Below are 9,927 nucleotides of genomic sequence, written 5' to 3'. Positions count from 1 at the left end.
TTTATCCGCTATGACAAATTTTGGCGCTTATGTTCTCCTAATGTGCGTATTACGTAGGTCTTCTAACAAATTTTGGATATAAAAGAAGTCGCAAAACATCCGTAATTTCTTAAAAGTTAATAAGTAACATACCATCAAACAGAGCACCACGACTGCTCAGCTATCGAAGAATTGTGAAGAATGTTGGGCGACTCTTTTTATATCCGAAATTCGTCAGAAAACTTACATAATTCGCACTTTAAAGGGATATCAGCACTAAATTTCGCCCTAGCGGTTAATTTTGAAATAAAATTCATTTTCTTAAAATCTAAATTGAATATTTGGAATAGTATGTACACCAAATTTGGTTGAGATTTGCCCAAAAGTTCTTTCTACAGAGAGACATTCTACAGAAAAAAAAAAAATTTTATTTAGATCACCCTGAATAGCACCTAGTGTATGAAAACATTACTTTCACGGGATTACCAAAAAGTATCTTTAATTTGATCCATTGATCGATAGGATAAGGCAAGGCAAGACATAGAAGACTTGCCAAGAAGGTAACTTTCGAAAAGACTTTCTATGGGAAACTGTCCCTATTTAGGTGAAGAAAACACGGTAAACTCCACGTGTCCAGCTTGGTGCGTGTGAACCCAGGACTGACTGTTACCAATGTTCAATGGTTTTAACATAATTTAAACATTATTTTTTTAATTATTTACATTATAAATTGCTATTATAAATGATTCTGGACATTTGATTCAAAAGTAAAATCATGGTTTTCCATTTTAAGAATTCTTCACACTAATTTTAAACATGAAATAAGCTAACTTCAAATAGATAAATTTATAAACCAGTTTTGAATGTTAGCATGGAATATGACTCAAAAACAATATTAGTTTTATCAGTATTCAAATAACAGTGATAAGAGCATTCTGCAAACACTATCTGATTATTATTTTTATCACAATTAAATTAATCATCTCTAGTAGTTAAAATTAACCCTACCACATTTTGTGTGACAAATATTAAGACTTTCTTTCAATTAAAAGTTTTACTTTGACAGTACTGGTGAGTTTTACCATCTTTTTCTTTTAATATCTTATCTTGTCCCATAGACATTAAAAGGAAAAAATGGAAAAACTCACCAGTGCTGTCAAAGTAAGACTTTTAATTGAAAGAAAGTCTTAATATTTGTCACACAAAATGTGGTAGGGTTAAAAAAATGAATGGAAAAAATTTTTATGTCAAAGTTTTTTAAAAGTTTTAGACTAAATATTATAAATTATATTTTTAAAATAGAAGCATACTGTTTATGAAGTAGTGGGTAACTGTCCACAATGACCCATAGTCTGTAAGTGTTAATAAATGGGAGGTGTTAGATATGTTGTGGCCAGAATATTGTATTAAGTCTGGATGTTTTGTGTAAAAATTCCGATATGAAATCTAACTGAAGAGGGCACAGTAAAACGTGCCGAAATGCATTTTAGATGTCTGCGTTAAATGATGTGTATTGTAATGGATAGTGTTATAATAAAATAATGGTTTCAAGTCTCTTAGTGTGATAACCCCTAAAATAACTGGAATTTTATAGTAATTAAGAATTATTAGATTTAAAACAGGGGATAAGAAGGTAGTGGGCAGACAAATAATGTTATCCACATCTTTCTATTCTTTGAACAAGAAGGAATGTGAAGAATGTGATACACTAAAACCTGTTTAAAACGGAACGCCATCATAATGACCAAAACTTTCCGTTTTAACAAATTTGTGTTACAGAATATCATTTTTTGTGGTTCCCAAAAAATTCCACTTCGGCGTTAGACAAGCTTACGATTTATAATATTTTGAATAGAAAATCACTCTTTCCGAAATCTATTTTCTGTTTTGTAGAGAGCTCGTTTTAGATAGGGTTTACTGTATATTTCCTTCGATTCCTCAGCACAAAAACATAACTAAAATATAACAATTATGTCCTCCAAACATAACTGTACATGGAAGAAGATTCTTCAGAAACAGAAATTTTATCCAATTACTGTATTTATGTAACGAAGCAGTTTTTAAAAGTAGTTTTAGTTGATACTTAGAAATATTACTAAGTTTTTCGACTTCATTTAGTATAATATCAAGTATGTACTGTGCATTTTTTAATTAATTACAAATTTCTCGTTCAGATGGCGTTAGTATCAGAATTTGTATTGTTCTCTCTATTTCCTTAAACCTAATTATATAGTGTATGTTAGCTTTAGGTTTTAAAGTCCTTTAGAGGATTAACAAGCAAATTATAATATATTTCGTGGAATATTCTTATGTAATGGAATTCTTTCCGACATCACGCACGGTCACGTGGTAACTTTATAATTAAAACAGTTTAATAACTTAAAATCACATTTGTACATTATATAAAATGATTACTTGTGAAAGTCAGACAGAACACGTTGTAATACGGAGCCCTTTTCAACAAACAATATGTACATAGTAAGGGTCAATTATGCGATTTTAATTGTTCCTTTTCCTGGGTATCCAGACAGCTTCTTCCATAGAACTATGAGAAGACCATTCGTATTCTTGAATACTGTCGTTGGAAGATAACAGGTCCACCTGATCGACCACAACACATTCGTTTAAACAAGTGCTCGATCTGGGACTGTCCGTTGGTGTATAATCATCACTAGGGGGTCTACGATTCCCTCGCGATCTAAAGCTGCCAAATAATGGCCAAGATATTCGTCCACTATTACAGCGGGGTACCGTGGCCTCTCTGATTAAATTGTCCTGTCGATAAGTAACAGGAGAAATGTTATCAATCAACGACGATCTATCCAATGAGGAGAGTTCTAGTCCGGTGTTACATAACACTCGTGAGGTCTTCGAAGTAATGGGTATTACGGGGCGTCTTTTGGGTTCTGTTCTGCTGAAATTACCTGGTCTAATTGAAGGCGGGCAACTATTCCTGAACTGTCCTCCACGTACAAAACTGACTGGTGCAGAATCGTGCTGATCATCCTCGTCTGTATTAGAAAACTTGAATTTTTCAGCTCCTGGAAGCCTCGGATGTTTCATTCTAAATGAAAAAATATATATATATAAGAAGGGAAATTAATGACATCGTGAAGAATGTTCGCAATTAAATTATTTCTTAGAATTGTTAAATTTTTACGATCGGATGCGTTTTTAAAATACGTTTTCTGTAAGAAGAAACGAAAACTCCTATTACGCATTGTTAACCGGAGAAATTCTATAGCTTACTCTATTGTGTATACGCATAGTTTCCACGTCACAATTACGAACATGAATCATTTTCAATAGAAACAGCCATTAAAATAAAATTTTATAGTGTCCTTTCCTCGAAAGATATATCACGTAGGTGAATATTAAACAGAAATATATTTCTTTTCCCTTGAAATTCTACCACAGTCAAGGTTTATGGCACTAACCTGAGTTTTTCAGAAAGGCCGACCCGACATGTATTTCGTGGGTGGTGATAAGGGTTAAAGTTCCTGTCTAATTCTCAGAACACGAGCTCCCCATCTGTTTACTTCGCCGCTCGGTACACAATAGTATCATTACTCCCAAATCTGTCCTTGTTTCTAAGTTTGCACGAAGTTAATTATCCGATATAAAGCCAACAAGTTGCAAATGTAAATGTTAACAATAATGTAAAAGAATTAATCATAAAAAAAAACTCAGATAAAATTAGAATATGAACAAAACAATAACAGTACGTGACTCATGAAAACTTCATTAACAATTCGATAATCGTTGTATAGATTTAGATGCAATTGTAGATAACAAGAGGTATCGATGGCTTATTCGTGATAAATCATGTAAAGAAGGGTTGAAAACAATTGTAAGAATTTAAATCGCATAAAATTTAATTTAAAATTTACTATTTTGAGAGCTCTTTTAAAGTCTAAAATAACTAAAATGAGATAAGAATAAACAGCCATTTTTTGAATGAATGACCGTTTGTGTTACTGAATGGAAACGCGTAACGAATGTTTATTATATAAAGTTCATTTTAAAAATATTATGATAATCCTACTAAACAGTAATAATCTATAAAAATCAACATTGCGGATCGATTACGCAAATTTATTACTGATACTTAGTCAATTATCGTAACGTAATTATCACTTTTGTTTACTTTCCATCTGGTGTATGGTAAAATCCTTTCTCCACACCGCCTATGAAGTGTAGAATTTCACAAATGACTTCCTCTAGTAGACATATATATTTTTTGTATGTTCTTACATGAATTGCTCCTTTGTTATTTTGCTTTTTTAACTTGTTATCGATACCAAACTGATTAAAGGAACCTCGTTAACGAATAAACGGTAAATTATTATATTTTATGTAAGAAAATTAGGGATATTTCAGGAGTTTCTTTTTTTTTTAAATAAAATTCATGTCAACCAACGTACCTTAGATATTACGACTTTATCTTCCTTTTATTTTGAAAGTTCAATGATCTGATGGCAATCTTCGAAAATTCATCAATAAAACTACATCTGTAATAAAAACAAATACGCTAATTATATTTAAAAACTACCATTAAATACATATATTTTTATATGAAGAAATCTTAATTAATTTTTATTTCTTTGCTCTTTAACCACGAATGATTTAGAACGTTAACAGATTCAGTTGGTTAATTCCGAAGTTTATATAAACTAATATTTTATCGCGAGTTCCCATGTAGCTAGATACCGATTTCATCACTTACCCTCTTTACAACGATCAAATTTATCGATATAGAAAAATAATATTACGAAAATACTAATATATATATTAGTATTTTTTGCGATAACATACCAAAAATCTTGAAAAATTGTGAACATTAACTTGCCAATGAATCATTAATTAGGCTACATCGTGAAATCAGTGTGAATGACTTGATTGTAATTTGGACAGACAATTTTTTAAGAATTACTGATTCTAGAATCTAGATGAAGTAATTAAATTTTTATTGTTGCTAGTTCATTCCGCTTCTAAAAATTCCATGGGTTAAATACAAATACACGAAATACCCTTTGCACTGTGTATAATTTTAAACCAATTAAGATATTGAACCGATAACACCGAATGTTTATAACAGGAAGAGGATATTGAGAATCATAGCCTTAGTTATCACTCCATTTAATATCTAATTTTTAATTTAACTGTTTCTTTTTATCGTTGCTTACTCCATAAATGAGAAATGTTTCAATTCCCCCTTACCGCCCTTATCCATGAGAATGAGGTATGCCAGAGGAAGAACGGATCAGCAGACGTGTCACTTTAATGTAGAATGGGTTTTGTTAGCGTTGAAGGACCGTTGGGCGATAAGGACCTTAAAACTCATCACTGAAAGTGACGGGAGTCTTTCTCTCGCTCGCATTCCATCGGTCAATGTCTCCGTCAAAAAACTACCAAATCAGATAAAGGAAATGACTCGTTGGTTTAAAACAACTCCTAACTTAGCGGGTGGCACGATAAGTGGACGAACTGACAGCGCTGCTTATTGCTGGGCGTTGAGCTTCTGACATAAAAAAAAGAATGTCAGAAATGAGCACACCCACATTGCTGCTTGGTCAGATACCGAAAACGAGTTTTACGGCTGGACACACACATACACGAGCTCAAACAATTTCCATAAATTAACTTACGGACAGTGGGATGTTGCAATCTCGATGGGCAATCTCTAAACGTGTTTTCGGGCCGGCAAAAGATATTTTAATTAATTTAGGTTAGCGGGGTTGCATCCTTAACATAAAGTAACAGGAAAATAATTCTAAATAAACTCGTAAAAAATTCGGTTTATTAGCTAGTGGGACTTTTCGTATCGGCCGTAAAAAAGGAATAATATATAATACACGTTTTATTCGCTAACGTCTCGTTAATTGCTCCCTTGCAGATGAGAAAAATCCGAACATATTTCAGTGGGTTATATCTGATGCTTCGTTCGATAATAAAACATTTCGAATTAAAAGTAGTCAGATAGAAGTAGGTCACGTGTCGCAGAAAACAAAAATCACCCCATGGTGCTAATAAATAATGCCCTAATGAAAAATCGACTTATTGTAACAATTATAAATATTTCGTAAAATGGGTCACAACCTGTTTATTTAAACATATTAAGGATATAATTAAATTCACACAAAGTTTACACAGCTCCTATATTCATGTACACATCATCATTAGTTCTCTGTTTAAATTATAGTAGTACCGCAAGGCCACATCCCATAATGTAATTCGACGAATGAAAAGTAGCCATTACGGGCTATAATTATGGACTACGACTGTAATTTAGGGATCCGCTATGGAAATATTCAAGCGTTTTTTATTTTCATTGATCGTCACTAATCCATTTTACACTAATTGCCATCAGAAGTTGAACAAAAATTTTAAAAAACACTATCTTTTTTGTGTTAGTAATTCCACTAACAAACTACGATTCATCTTACAGATTTAAAGCTACAATTAACGTCATTCAGTTTATAATATCATCCAGGAAAGACGCCTACGAATCACTGGCGGCGATAGTCTGTCAGTCTGTCTGTCTATCTGCCTAACTTTTATCGGTTTATACTAAAATTTCTTAGTGGAGTCAGATAAAGTAGGTCAATGTCGGGAGATTACGAATCGAAAATGTAATTAGCGGTCTCTTCTACTTTGCCCTTAATTTAGTTAGTTTCCGGTGATTTGATTAAGTTTTTAACGATGAGAGTCTCCTTAACACAAAAATTGATTAGATAATCTTTTTTTGCATAAGGGAATCATCAAGTAAAAGGTAATGAAGTATGACTAACCTAGCAGGTTTTGACTTGAGAGATTAAAACACTGTGTGCAACCCTAAACCGTTTCTTCGAGTCATTTGCATAGAATACAGGTACCTACCATATAAAAAAAAAACTCCAATATAATACCATATCAGACGAAACAATCGCTATGTTTTGACGAACACGAGCGGAATACATAAACAGACCGTCGTGACCGAAACTTATAAACAACATAAGATATACTAAATAATGATTAAATTTCCCATGCGATCTGGACAATTTCCTTCCAAGTTTTTCGATTTCCTGTCCAAATTCCAGGAGTGGCAGAGGTTGTCGTAACTTCAATATATCAATTCTTTGACTAGTAAAAAGTGGGCATTGAAGCTGTCAAAACAATCTCCCATCTCGGGTTGAAAAACCAAACTTTTTTTTGTTTCCTTCTCGGCACAAACCAGCAGCAGCAGCACCTTCTCGACAGCTCGACAGAAAGCAAAAACCGACAGACTAAGTCAGGAAAGAAGTGAAAAGCGCCGAGTTACAAAAATATCCTAATTTTTTTTTCTACTTTCGTACCAGAACAAACATCGCCTTTCAGTTTAGGAAAGTTATGGGGCACCAAAAGGGGATCCTCCCCCGACTACCGACTGGACAAATGTCGTCGATATAGTGACAGAAATGCAACGGGGGTATCAAAATCTGTCAACCCGACTCTGACAAAAACTATAAGAGAAGAGAATAATGAACCCTCAGACCGATTCCTACACAACATTAATCAAAGTCTTGTTAATCAGCACAAAATTCAATTGGATCCAATTAATCAAAATCTACAGGAACAAATAAGTTGGCTAATAATTTTTGTTACCGATGAAGGATGTAGGCCAATGTAACAATCTAAATTAATCGGCCTACTTGAGAACATTTCGTAAAAACACTCAAAATCACTGCTAATATACCCTAAATATTGCCTTAATTTTGAGTATATTAGCTCCCGTTCTCTTATTAAAAGTAGGGCTAATATACCCAAAAATACCGTCTTTTACTTTAATTTTTAGCTGCTACATTCCGTTTTCCTAGTGGGAAGTGTAGAAGAATGCGATTTCCCACCGCTAGTGTTTATGAAACATGACCCTACCGTGTAAGATGTATCGAAAATTCCATTAAATAAATATATTTTCGTGTACAAAAACATATAATTACCTCACCTGATCGCTTTATCTTTACGGGAACATCACCGTTTACTTCCAATGTAATATATTTATATATATATATTTTTCTTTTTTAAGAGAACAGGTTCTCACCCCAAACTACACTTTCGAAGAATTTTCTAGCAGATACCGGGTCAACACCAACTGAAAGGAAAACGTTGACCTTCATTCATTCTTTGCCAGATGACAACAAAAAGATCAAAATGGCCCCGTATTAAACCGTAATTAATACAAAAAAACGTAATTTATACAAAAATATGACGTGAAATGACGTCATCGAGCCTTCCGCTTTTAGGCTTATCATTTTAAAATATAATTACACTTACTCGATAATTTAAAAACAATTATAATTTCCGTTAATTGTTTAAACGATTAATTTTACTTTATAATTTTCGCACTTACTCGATCTAAACGTTGGGAAATTAGGCAACAAGTCTGAGCGATGTTGACAAACCATTAAACACCGATCGTCTGCTCGTTTCTCGTGACTCAGCTCCTTCGCTGACGTCATCGACAAGCATGCGTACTAAACTTTCCGATTTGAGATTTTATTATTTGACAATTAATTTTAATTAAAATTAATTAATCGGTAATTGATTTACTTGTAAACGTATTTATAAATTAACTCTCGATAGTAAAATGAAATATTTAAAAATAAATTTTAAAAAAGTAAAAGTAAATTAAATTTTTAAAGTTTGAATCCGTCACGTGACCATATTCTATCCAATCATTTGTAAAATTAGAAATATTTGAATTTAAAAATAACGTATTTTTTAAAATTTACACGTACAAAATTTAAAATCGTTATTTTTAAATTTTGTACGTGTAATTAGTAAATATACCAGAGTAAAAATGACGTAAAATGTTTAAAATCTAAGCAAAATAGAATAGTAAAGTAAATTTTTTCAAACGCTTGAATCTGTTTATCCAATGATTTACTAAAATCAAAATATTTAAATTGTAAAATAACGGACTTTTATTTTTAAAAAGAAATTAAATTTAAAAAATCGTCTCAATCACGATTTTTAAATTTTATAAGCGAAATTTCTAATAATAAAAACTTTAGAAAATGACGTACAGTTTCTGTCACGTGAACACCTTTTATCCAATCATTCGATGAAAACGAAATATTTGAATCGTGAAATAACGGATTTATTTAAAAAATTTATGTCGCAATCGTAATGCGATAAACTTTTAAAATAAAATTGGTAACCATAACAAGGAAAAACAGTAATAAAGAGGGAAAAAAGATAAATTTATCGATTAGATAATAATAATAATAAAATTTTTCACTTATTCCAGACTTTAATAGAAACCGATAACGGAAATAAATATATGCTTTGTTAAGGATGTAAAAATCAATAACATCAAGCGATATTAATGTAAATCAATGTCGCAATTTAACATGTTAATTGAAAGTATAGCTTATTTACCTTGACACACTTACTTTATATAGAATAGGCCTAGTTATGGCCGGTTTTTACTATCGATAAAACGCCTCCGATCGATGATTCTGAGTGAAAATATGCTCAATGATCCCGATTCGAGTTTATTAAACCCAAGCAAATCATCCTCGATATTCTTTAACCAATTTAAAAACGAAAAAGCTTCAGTGAGTTTTACTAAAATACCGTGACTACCTGTTGAACAACTATGCCTTTTACACAAACTATGCCTTGTTGTGTGTAAAATATATAAACTTAACCTTAAAGTAGGCATGACCGAACAGGTATTCTATATTTAGAATTGACTAATATAATTATTATTTATATTTTTTTAGGTAATGCAAACATCCGGAAAGTTTCGTCGCTTCGTCTGAAGTTTTTAGTGAGTATCGTTAGCTGATTGTTAAGAGTGAATTAGTAAGAATGGTGCATCGCTAATCATTCTTTTCATTGTATCTAGGCGTATTCGCGACCTTCTACAGAGAAACGCGTTGTAATGAGGTTTTTACTAGAAAAGCCGATGACACATCAAAGATG

The 9,927-nt window shown here is 32.2% G+C and overlaps 1 long non-coding RNA gene across 1 annotated transcript; it reads right to left on the bottom strand.

Moving 5' to 3' along the window:
* Positions 1–4,403: 4,403 nt before the first annotated feature.
* Positions 4,404–8,458, bottom strand: LOC136981543 (uncharacterized). Its single transcript, XR_010881733.1, has 3 exons — positions 8,348–8,458; positions 7,943–8,089; positions 4,404–4,490 (listed from the first exon to the last, which is right to left on the bottom strand). It is a non-coding gene; the product is annotated as an uncharacterized lncRNA (long non-coding RNA).
* Positions 8,459–9,927: the final 1,469 nt, after the last annotated feature.

The sequence above is a fragment of the Centruroides vittatus genome, unplaced genomic scaffold (genome assembly GCF_030686945.1).
Source record: "Centruroides vittatus isolate TY-2023 unplaced genomic scaffold, ASM3068694v2 contig_767, whole genome shotgun sequence".
Lineage (NCBI taxonomy): Eukaryota > Metazoa > Arthropoda > Arachnida > Scorpiones > Buthidae > Centruroides > Centruroides vittatus.
This window is presented reverse-complemented; position numbering and strand designations above follow the sequence as displayed.